Source organism: Dipteris shenzhenensis, chromosome 32 (assembly GCF_047967505.1).
Source record: "Dipteris shenzhenensis isolate YYH24624 ecotype China chromosome 32, Dip_SZ_1.0, whole genome shotgun sequence".
Taxonomy (NCBI): domain Eukaryota; kingdom Viridiplantae; phylum Streptophyta; class Polypodiopsida; order Gleicheniales; family Dipteridaceae; genus Dipteris; species Dipteris shenzhenensis.
Genome location: NC_141627.1, coordinates 18547190 through 18557568, shown reverse-complemented (window position 1 = coordinate 18557568; position 10379 = coordinate 18547190).

Below are 10379 nucleotides of genomic sequence, written 5' to 3'. Positions count from 1 at the left end.
GTCAGCTTTACCTTTTCTAGGGACTCTTGATGTGTGGCAGATCAGAGTGAGTATTCAATGATCTGCTTTTGTTATGTAAAATCAGCTAAGAGCACATAGTACAAAATCATATCCTGAAGATATTGAACTTTACAAACCTTTTCGAGGCCAGCAATAGCTCTCCACAGAAATTATCAGGAAAGCGATGCCATCAGTGTCATTACCAAATGTCAAGGTCAATAGATGTCGAATTCTTCTGGTTTGTGCAACATTGGGAACTGTGGTAGTTATAATCTAGGGGTTTGTGTATGGGCTCCATTTTATTTGGGAAGTTCTGAGTTGTTTTGACTCATCAAGTTGAAGTGGTAGCTTGTCTCTATATGAAGTGTTATATCATCAGGAACAACAAGCTGAATGGGGTGAAAGAGCAGGCTTAGCATTGAATTTATTAACCTTGATGGCAAAGACACTAGGATTTTGATTTCCAGCAGCAACTGTTGATTCATTGAAAGCTATGGAGAATAGGTTTCATGCCAAGAGTATTATCTGTTTGAAAATTAGCTCATATGGCAAAGAATTGCAAACAAAGACATGCCCTTATTGCCTTTTTAAATTGAAAGATTGGCATACATAGCATGTAAGGTCTCGGCAAAGATTATAAACAATTTGTGACAGCAACTAGGGGGCGCTCCACCTACTTCAAGACTAGATGGGAAGAGGTACCAATGTTAATTCTACACCATAAACAAGAGTTTCTTCCAGAGGTAGAAAAGAGGTAGAGCATCATAAAGAGAATGAGATAGAGATCAATATAACCTAGGAAAAAACCACAATTAATAAGCAGAGGTAAGTATTCTCATTGTCATGAAAGACATCCTCACAGTAATCAAGCTTCACATCTTCATCAGCTCATTGTCAAGGTCCTTCCAATCAGGGGGAATGCTAGAGGTGGAGGTGACTCTAGCAAAGAGGTTACCAGAACAATACTCCAAAAAGAACTGGACGTTGTAAATGTTATGGAATTCCATGATATTGCAAACCTGAAATGCAGAAAGAAACAAAGAGACATTGCAAATTATCAAGATCAAGTCCAAGATAACAAAGTCTGCCAAAGAGAATGTTGTTATGTGGGATATCACTCTCTAGAATATTAAAGCCAATTCCATTGCAGAGCAACACGTCTTGCAGGCAATATAGAAAGTGCTTTCTATGTACTGACTATGGAACAAAATCTCTTATCAGTTGGTTATATGACCAAAAAAAACATGAAATGTGTTCTTAATAAATATGGTTGCTTAGTCAAGAAACTTAGTGACCCAAACATTATCATTGCAAAGGATCTGAAGTTGACAGAATACTTAAATGGAGCTCATTTTCAAAATTGAAAGAGCACTTGACTAGTCATCAAAATCAAGATGCTTATCTAAGTACTTTGTGGCATAAGAGATATTATCTGAATTGTCAAAGCTAGATTTGGTCATCTCAATTGTAAGAGATGTGATATGTTTTTAAGACCTTTCACAAGCCTACTTTCACAAAGATGTTTGTGAATCATGCATGCAGCATGGGCAAGCAAGCTCAACAGACATTTCTTATTTCATGGTCTATGCAACAAGCAAGCTCGACATGCATTTCTTATTTCATGGTTTAGGAGTGCAGATTTTCTTCAGATAATTCATTTTGATATTTGGGGTTGTCACTCAACAAAATCATTGGATACTGTTCTACACTCATCTTCATAGATGACCATTCCAAAGAGATTAGGATTTATTTTTAAAGAAAAAATCAGATGCATTGATTTCTGTCAAACAGCTTGTTGAAAAATAAAGCAGTTAATACATCAAAATCCTTTGATGTGACAATGTAGGTGAATACAAGCTCCACATGGGTCTAGTGAATTTTTTAGATATCATACGATCAAAAGATAATTTACTTGCAGAAACACTTTGGAAGCATGGTGTTAATGAAAGTAAGAATAGTCATTGCATAAATTTCTAGTGAACATGAAGTCACAAGACTACATTGGAGGGAAGCATGTGCAGCAATCTATTTGATGATTATACTTCTATTGGAATTTTATCCCAAAGAAGCTTTTACAGATCAAATCGTTAGCTAATTATTTGAGAGTGTTAATCATATTTGGCTCACTTATTTAAGCTCACGTGAACTGAAAAAACATGGATGTGAAGTTTATCGAATGCGTATTCATAGGCTATAGTGTACAATCAAAGACATTCCAGCTATACAATCTACTTAAGAGACTAATAATCTCTATGATGTATCATAGATTGGACATTATATCTTTTGAACGATTTATAGTAATCTTGATGCCATCATTCTCTTCTTCAACCATTGAGAGAATCACATTGCTGTCAGTCTTAGAAATGCTTAGTCTACTATAATAAAGAGAGTAAAGGGAAATTAAATATTCTTGAATCTCATACAATATTGAACATGGTTATTGATAGATTTACTTAGAGAGAGAAAATGCATTGCTACAAAGGTTTATAAAATCAAGCTTCATCAAGATACATTGCTACAAATGCATGCATAGCAAGATTGATGCCAAAGGTTATCCATAGGAATAAGGAATAAAAGTTAACCATAAGAATAAGGAATAAATTATGAAGAGGCATTTCTACCAATTGCAAAAATGAACGTTCATTATGGTTTCATATTTTCCATTCAATCGCACAAGACAATTTCATATAATCAATTCATAATGAGACAAATCGCTTAGTTACCACTTGATAATGATTACCTACCTTCTTACTCCGATTGGAATTATTTGGGTTGACCACCAACATTTTGTAATTCTTGCTGCTTGTTATGTTGTTTCCCTTGTGAGCATTGAATCTTACTTATTTGGTCTTGAGCTATGTTGTTATCATGATCAGGAGTTTTCTGTAGATACTAACTTTACATTTTTGACATAACGCTCTTTCTGGTCTTCAATAAATTTTCCACTTGCTAGCTCAACCCACCAACGGAACTGCTTTGTTTTCCTCTCAGTAAAAAATACTCTACCACTGCTTAGATTCAACGACCTGAATGCTGAATCCATACAAACATCAATCACTAACACTATCCATGCATTTGTCACAGGGTTTCCCAAACGGTCTGCAAGTGTAACAAGTATCTGCTTGTTAGTCAACCAATTTGATTTTGTGGCTTGTATAAAAACATACAAATTTCAATATGTAAAGTCAATGCATCCATCATGGATGGAGCATACCTGTACAGCAAACGTCTTTCAGCTTGAGGAACTTGTATTTATATTGTCTTGTCCTCTTGATTAAACTTGATAGCTTTTTAGAATAGAGTCTACATGTCCTTCCTACATACAACCATTTTATTCTCCAAAACTCCACTATGGTAGGATGGGTAGGCAATGCAAACAGCGGGCCAATAGTCAAAAAAACGTGTTAGAAAGGATAACCTGACATTCCTCATGAAGTTGATACAACCAAAGCATAGATGACTTTGACATTTCACCTGATCCTAATCTCAAACTATCAGACATTGATGCAATGGATTAGTAAAGCTTCTCCAGAGTGATGATTTATCTAATTAAATTGAAAGGAAGTGTCCACACCCTATCAAACCAATCATCTTTTATTTAACAATGCTAAGCACCTAGCATGACAAACAAGAAAGACATTTATTGAAAGATACTTGAAAGACAAAGGTAACACTAAATGAATAACAATTGGAGGCAAATATAAAAACATAGCCAATGTCTGCACCAAGCCCTCTACATGCTTCTGCTCAATAAAACAGTTGTTATCTGCTCCAGATCATCATCTACATGATCGCGATTTTCAGCCACTATCTTTGTTGTAGGTTCTTCGTGCACCTCTTCTTCATCAATTCCAACACCTACGTTAGGATTTTCAACCAGTGGATTGATATTTGACAAGGCTGGCTCTACATTTGCCTTCCCACCAATGTCGAAAGAGGTCTCACACAACTTTTCACGTCAAGTCTCCCTTCCACCACTGTCCTTTTTGCAATCTTCTTTGTTCTAACCATAGCTCTTACTTGCACCATGAAGACATGTTTTGAGGCTAGCAAAAGTATGACATTATCATGGTATTATTCATTAAAATTAAAATCCAAAGAGCTAGGTATATATGGAACTCTCAATATCATGAAACATAAAAGCAAAATGAAAAAGTATATGTAAAATAGATAAAATGGAAAAGTATATGGAAAGATAAAAAGCTTTTGGTGCAAGTGGTAAAGATTGCACTAGAGTGAGACGGCTGCAGCTACGTTTCTGCCAACGGAACCATGCTGGAGGCCATTTCATGTAAGTTCCCTCAAATGGCCTCCAGCGTGGTTCCATCGGTGAAACCATAGATGCAGCCATTCAATGATTTTCATTTCTGTGTCTACTCTCAAGTTTGTCCCCGTTTTATGACTGGGCCAAGCAAACTCTTTGAGACTTGTAAGCTGGAAGACTTTAAAGGAACACCGCAAATCCCTCACCCATGCAGATCCGCAGATTTATATATTGAGATCAGCTAAATCTTTTCCTTTTTGATCAGCTAAATCTTGACTAGAAAACATCCTGATTCACTGTGCTACTGGTGGCTCATTGAGGAGTCTCTTAAAGTTTTTAGTTCGCTCTCAAACTCGAAGGACACAGCTGATGGAGTACATGCTTACCAAAGAGCATGGCAAGGTGGGAAGACAACGCCATCATTTTGAGAGGGGCCTGAGTCACCGTTTTGAGAGGAATAAAGGCAAATGTTGTGAAGCCAAATAAATGGCTTCAAACATGGTTTGAGCCTCGCAGAGGAGAGCACGGATTTTTTGGAACATGTAAGATGCTTCCAAGCTAAGAGTCAAGGTGTATCTTTGTCAAAAAGCCTACTGTAATGAGCTAACAAGCAAAATATTCAAGCACATCAATTCCCTTCCCACAGTTATCAAAGAAGCACGACTTCATGTACGTTCTATCCAATTAACATAGATCATTTCTTTAAGCCATGTGTGGCTAATGTTTGAAGTGGGAACCATGTTTGAAGCCAGTTTGAAGCCAAATGCCTGGAACCATGTTTGAATCCATTTGCTACGGCATTTGGCTTCAAACATTGGCCTCACACATGGCTTAGAGAAACAACCTACATTGCCGTGCATGAGTTGGTTATAAGTCTTGGACAGAACATACAAGAAAGTGTGCCTCTTTTTGGTAAGTGTGGAAAGGGACGTGATTTGCTTAAACACTTTGCTTGCTAACTCATTATGAGTAGTGTTTTTTTGACAAAGATACTTAACACCTTGACCGCCCTTGCCAATGCTTATATTGTTGCATGGAGGCATCTTAGATATTTGAATAATCTGTGCCCCCCTTGGCCAAGCTCAAATTGTATATTGTCCTAAAAGATGGAAGTGTAAAGGATGCAGGAAAGCATCTAGTCACTTCCTAGTGGAAAAAATGGAAGAAATTTCTCCATTGAAATGTAGATGCTTTGCAAGTCACAAGGATCATGCAAAGGCTTTATGTGATGAAGGAAATATACGTAAGTGAACATGTTGAAATTGTCAATAAAGGTTAAAAACTAGGTTGCACCACCAAGTGATGGAGTCTGCATAGGGCCACAGATGTCAGTGTGAACAAGTGCAAGGAAATCAATGGTGCGATGGCCTTCATTGACTTGCCAATGCTTGGTATGTATTATGGCATGCTTTGTCAGTACATGACTAGCTCATGCTTAATGGCTACTTCGACTGTGTGTTTGATTGCTTTATCACTTAAACTAGGCACCTCTTGTAGATAGCTCAAACCTTGTGATGCTACTGGGAGGTGGTGTAGCTATACTAGGACGTGCTATGATGGATATGTAGCCCCATTATATATTTGAACTATTTTATGTATTTTGGTTAGGAATCATTCTATTTTCCACATCATTGGAGCTCTTGTATAAAAAGCTAGTAATATCCATCCATATGTCATCACCAAAAGGGCATAACAATTTTAGGTTCCCTATTGTAAATGGTGTGCCTACAAAGGGGTGCCTACAAATGCTATGAATTTTAAGTGATGGAATACCGATTGGTTATTGCTAGCTTCCAACATGAGAGATCAAATGACGTGGAAACTAGAAGAATTACTAGCTTAGATACATAACCTAGTGCAAATATATGTGGTATAGCTAGCTATACATGGACGCGGAGTGATGAGTATTGAAGCTTCTCATTTTCAAGGTACAAGCAAGCACAGTTGGCTCTAGCAATTATTTGAACTAGATCAATGTTAAGCCTATGTGCTTACATGCATTGTGTATGCATTTTATTAATGTCTACATTCTTACTTTAATGTGTTATGTCAATGGGTTTTTACGGGTAAGTCAAAACATCAAGCGACTACGTTCAAGCGAGAGTAGCGTTCAAGCGGCACATTCTACAATTCATGGATATCGTGTCCTTTCTTGGATGATTATGAAGAAGTGAGTGACACACCTCCAACATTTATCGGCAGAGACCTATTGATCATCAAGAAGGACATACCCCATAGTTGATAAATTAATATTACTTTTACATAAAGTCGGATAAATTAGATACCCATAAAGTCATTATTATTTAAGAGATTCGTTGATGTTCTACACACTAGAAGACAAAAAACATGAAATATATATATAATTTTTCTTAAATGATTGTTTCATGAAAGCAATATCCCAATGCACGGCAACATCCAAGACACTCCTAAAAGATAAATTTCTTTAGAACATGCTCTAATAGAAACCGATATTATTATTATGCAACCATTTGTTTCATTGTAAAATTTTAATCGTTCTCCAATTTCTTGTACAATGATTACAATGATTATTTTGTATTATCTCCTCTGATGGCATCAATGGTGAGATATTCAGACTGGATATTAATAAGTTTTCATTTGTCAATACTCTACCAAATCCAATATAAACTTATCCTTCCATCCATATTGAGTAGTACCTCGCAAAACTAGAAGCTCTTCAAAACTAATGCTATTGTACTTTTTGTGAAGATGTACTTTGTTGCGGAACCTTGTTTTGCCATTCAAAGGGCCTTAGGATTTCTCTTCAAAGGGCATTTCAAGGATTGATGCTACTACGTCAACTACTCCAATGGGCATTCTTCCATTACCATTTGGGCATTACTTCAGCCACCATAGGGGCCAAAAAAATGGGTAAAGGGGGCTCCAGGAGACCGATATTATAGAGGTGCCAACTAAGGCAATTTGGAGGCCGTGATATCGTGGCCTCCTTGGACCCTCCATGTGCATTTTTTTGGGGCTTTTAGACCCTAACTTTTGTTAGCTAACTCCACCTCTTCTAAGCAAACAAAAAGAAGGCCCAAGGAAGGTTTCCAAAGATCATTGATTTGAATAGGAATTTGTAGAAAGAAAAGTTGAAAAGGTACACAGTTGTTGGGTTCATTTGGAGACTAAGGCCATCTCTTCGAGGTCAAGCAAATGGCCAAAAAAATGGTCAAAGAGTACTTCCAGGAGGCCACAACATCACGGTCTCCTTCAAGCCCCAATTATCCATTTTTTTGGCTATCTTTCCATGACACATAAGTATTTGGTCTAGCAAGGGGCTCCCCTTTCATCTACAAAAGACATCCTTTCTCCATTTTTTACTATGCAACCAGTACTATTACACATCATTTAATTGAGATCTCCTTTTGTATCCAACAATGACACTTACCCTGCATTTAAGCGTTTGGCCTAGCCCTCAAATTGCCAAACAGGTTTCCAAGTATATTTCCCTTAAGTATTCTCCATAATGGATAATGGATTTTCCTCTCTTAAGGTAGCATTTGGAGGGCGAAAAAGAGAGTGAAGAAGACTCTGTGGTGGAGGCCACGATATCTTGGGCTTTGTGAAGCCCCCTCTACTTATTTTTTTGATGGAATAAAACATATCAAATGCAACAAGATTTTGGCCTCTGATCTGGATGAGAAGTGATAACACGGTACCTTTCAAGTCTCCTCTATTAAAAATTTTTGAACCTTCAAGATAGAGAACAATCAAAGACTCACTTGGCAAAGGAAGTGGAGAGTGAGTGTAACAGATGATGTCAACGGATCCAACGGAGTGATGGGAGGGAGAAAGACCCTCTAGATTCAAGGTGTAGGAGGCCACTGAGCTTGGCTGAGTATGGAACAATGCGGAGGGTAGAGGCCACCGAGCTTGGCCTAGTGGAACAAGGCCGAGGGTAGAACGAGGGAGGCAAGAGTGATGGAACTTGGAATAGCGAGTGGGAGGAAGCAAGAGTAAGTTGTATGGAGTATGAGAGTGTGGAAGTAGCGACCATGAGAATGGGGACGAGGACAAGTGTGAGAGTGAGCAAGATCGAGAGCGTCAGCATGAGCGAGTGTTGGAGAGTGAGAACAAGGGAGTGAACGAGTGTTGGTAGAGAGTGAGAACGAGGGGAGTTTGAGAGTGAGAATGAGGGAGAGACTTAGAGAATGAGAGAGAGAAAGTGAGAGCAAGAGAGTCAGAGTGAGAGTGTAAGCTAGAGACTGCGAGTCAGTGTGAAACTTAGAGGTAATAGGTTGAGTGTGAGAGGGAGTGAGACTTTTCTGAGAGACACACAATGAGTGAGTGGTACAAAGCATTGTTAGTGCACCCAAAAGGGTATTTGTTGTCATCATCTAGTTTAATCCACTATAGTAATGAACCTCGTGCTCACGTTGTGTGCAATTGAGGATAGTGCATGCACATACCTTTGTGTGGAGATGGTGGTAGTGCTCATTGGTGCAAGTGAAGAATTGAGAGAGGGGATAGAGGGCAGGCAGAGAGTTAAAAACGTGTTCAGCAGAGCAGTAGTAGCTGGTCGTCAAAAAACAAGGAAGTCTACTACAATATGACCTTATGTACAAGAAGAGCAGCTTCTAGCATCAATCTAGACTGTAGGCAATGGGAAACCATAGGGTGGACACTTGTGAAGATTTTAACAAATACTAGAGCATGTGTGAATGTATGGAGGATGATCGGAAAGCTAGATCTTGAGATGGAGGATGATGGGAAAGCTAAGGGTGTGAAATCATGATTGCCTTAGGATCTATGGAGCGCTCTAAGGTGGATGGAACCTATGTGTAAACATGATGAAGAGAACATGTACCTCAAGTCAATTAGGTTCCAAGATAGATTAGCTTGGACTCATAAACAGAATCTTGAGTGAATGTGCATTTCTCTCTTGTACTCAACAATACATGATAGGGCTCTTATATAGAGAGTGCCCTTTGAATAGTCAACATATGTGGGATCCTCTGATCCACATCTCTCCTTGTGGATATCCTTGATCCACATCTCCACATCTTGTAGTCCACATCCTAGGGTGGCTACTTTAATACATTCCTTAGCACATACATTTGCCTGTAATTCATGTGCTCATGGCACCACAACTCTCAACACCTCCCCTTGGTGCCATAATCCTTTGGCTACTGCAAGGTGGTCAGATGTGAGTTACATTCCATCACCTCCCCTTAGTGCATGCATTGCTACTTAAGGTGGTCAAGTGTGGGTATTACAAGATCAAATCCTCCCCTGGATGCTTGCATGGCTATTCTCAGGTGGTTAGGTCTGATTTACAAACATGTGGGCTAAAGGTGGCAAGATTGTTGCATCTCAATTCGTGTTGTTGATGTTGTTGTCTTCTTTGCTTGATGTAGCTTGATGCATAATGCTTTGTTCTTCCATGTGCCTTAATGCTTTATGTGTGGATGCCATTTTCTATGCTATGGTCATCTCATGAACTTGTGCTTTTGGCATGCTTTTTGCATTCATGCATTGCTTTTCCATTTGTTGCAAAGGTCTTACTACCATGAGCTTCGTTTTGCTTCAATGGTAGTGTCTAATTGCATACAATGATTTTGATATGACAGGCGTGTAGTGCTCAAAAAGACGATGACTTTTTCTTTTTGGAGCGTCTCCAACTTGTTCCTGGATTGGAAGTTACAGCTTCTTGAATTTTTGATGAAGAAGAGGGGCAATCGATGATGTGGCAGAGGATGTTCACATGCTGCTTACAAACTGTGCTTGGAAAGTTGTGTGCTTAGGGAGGCAAGGAAAAGACACATCTCTTGAGATGGAGGATGATGTGAAAGCTAAGTGAGGCAAGGAAAGAAAGTACTATTTCAGAGGGGGCACGATGGGAAAGCTTATGGAGGAAAATGGGAAAACAAATGGAGGACAATGAGGATGATGACAAGCTAATGGAAATGATGTACATGTAGACATGGAGGAAAAATACGAAGAGATAAATACTGATAGAGAAATACATATGATGACAAAAAGGTGTGAACATGTATAATGATAACTATACATATATATCCTTCTTACTTGTGGGACTCTTGTATATATAAGGATATTTATAAAAGACTCTTTGTAATAATATTACATATACTCT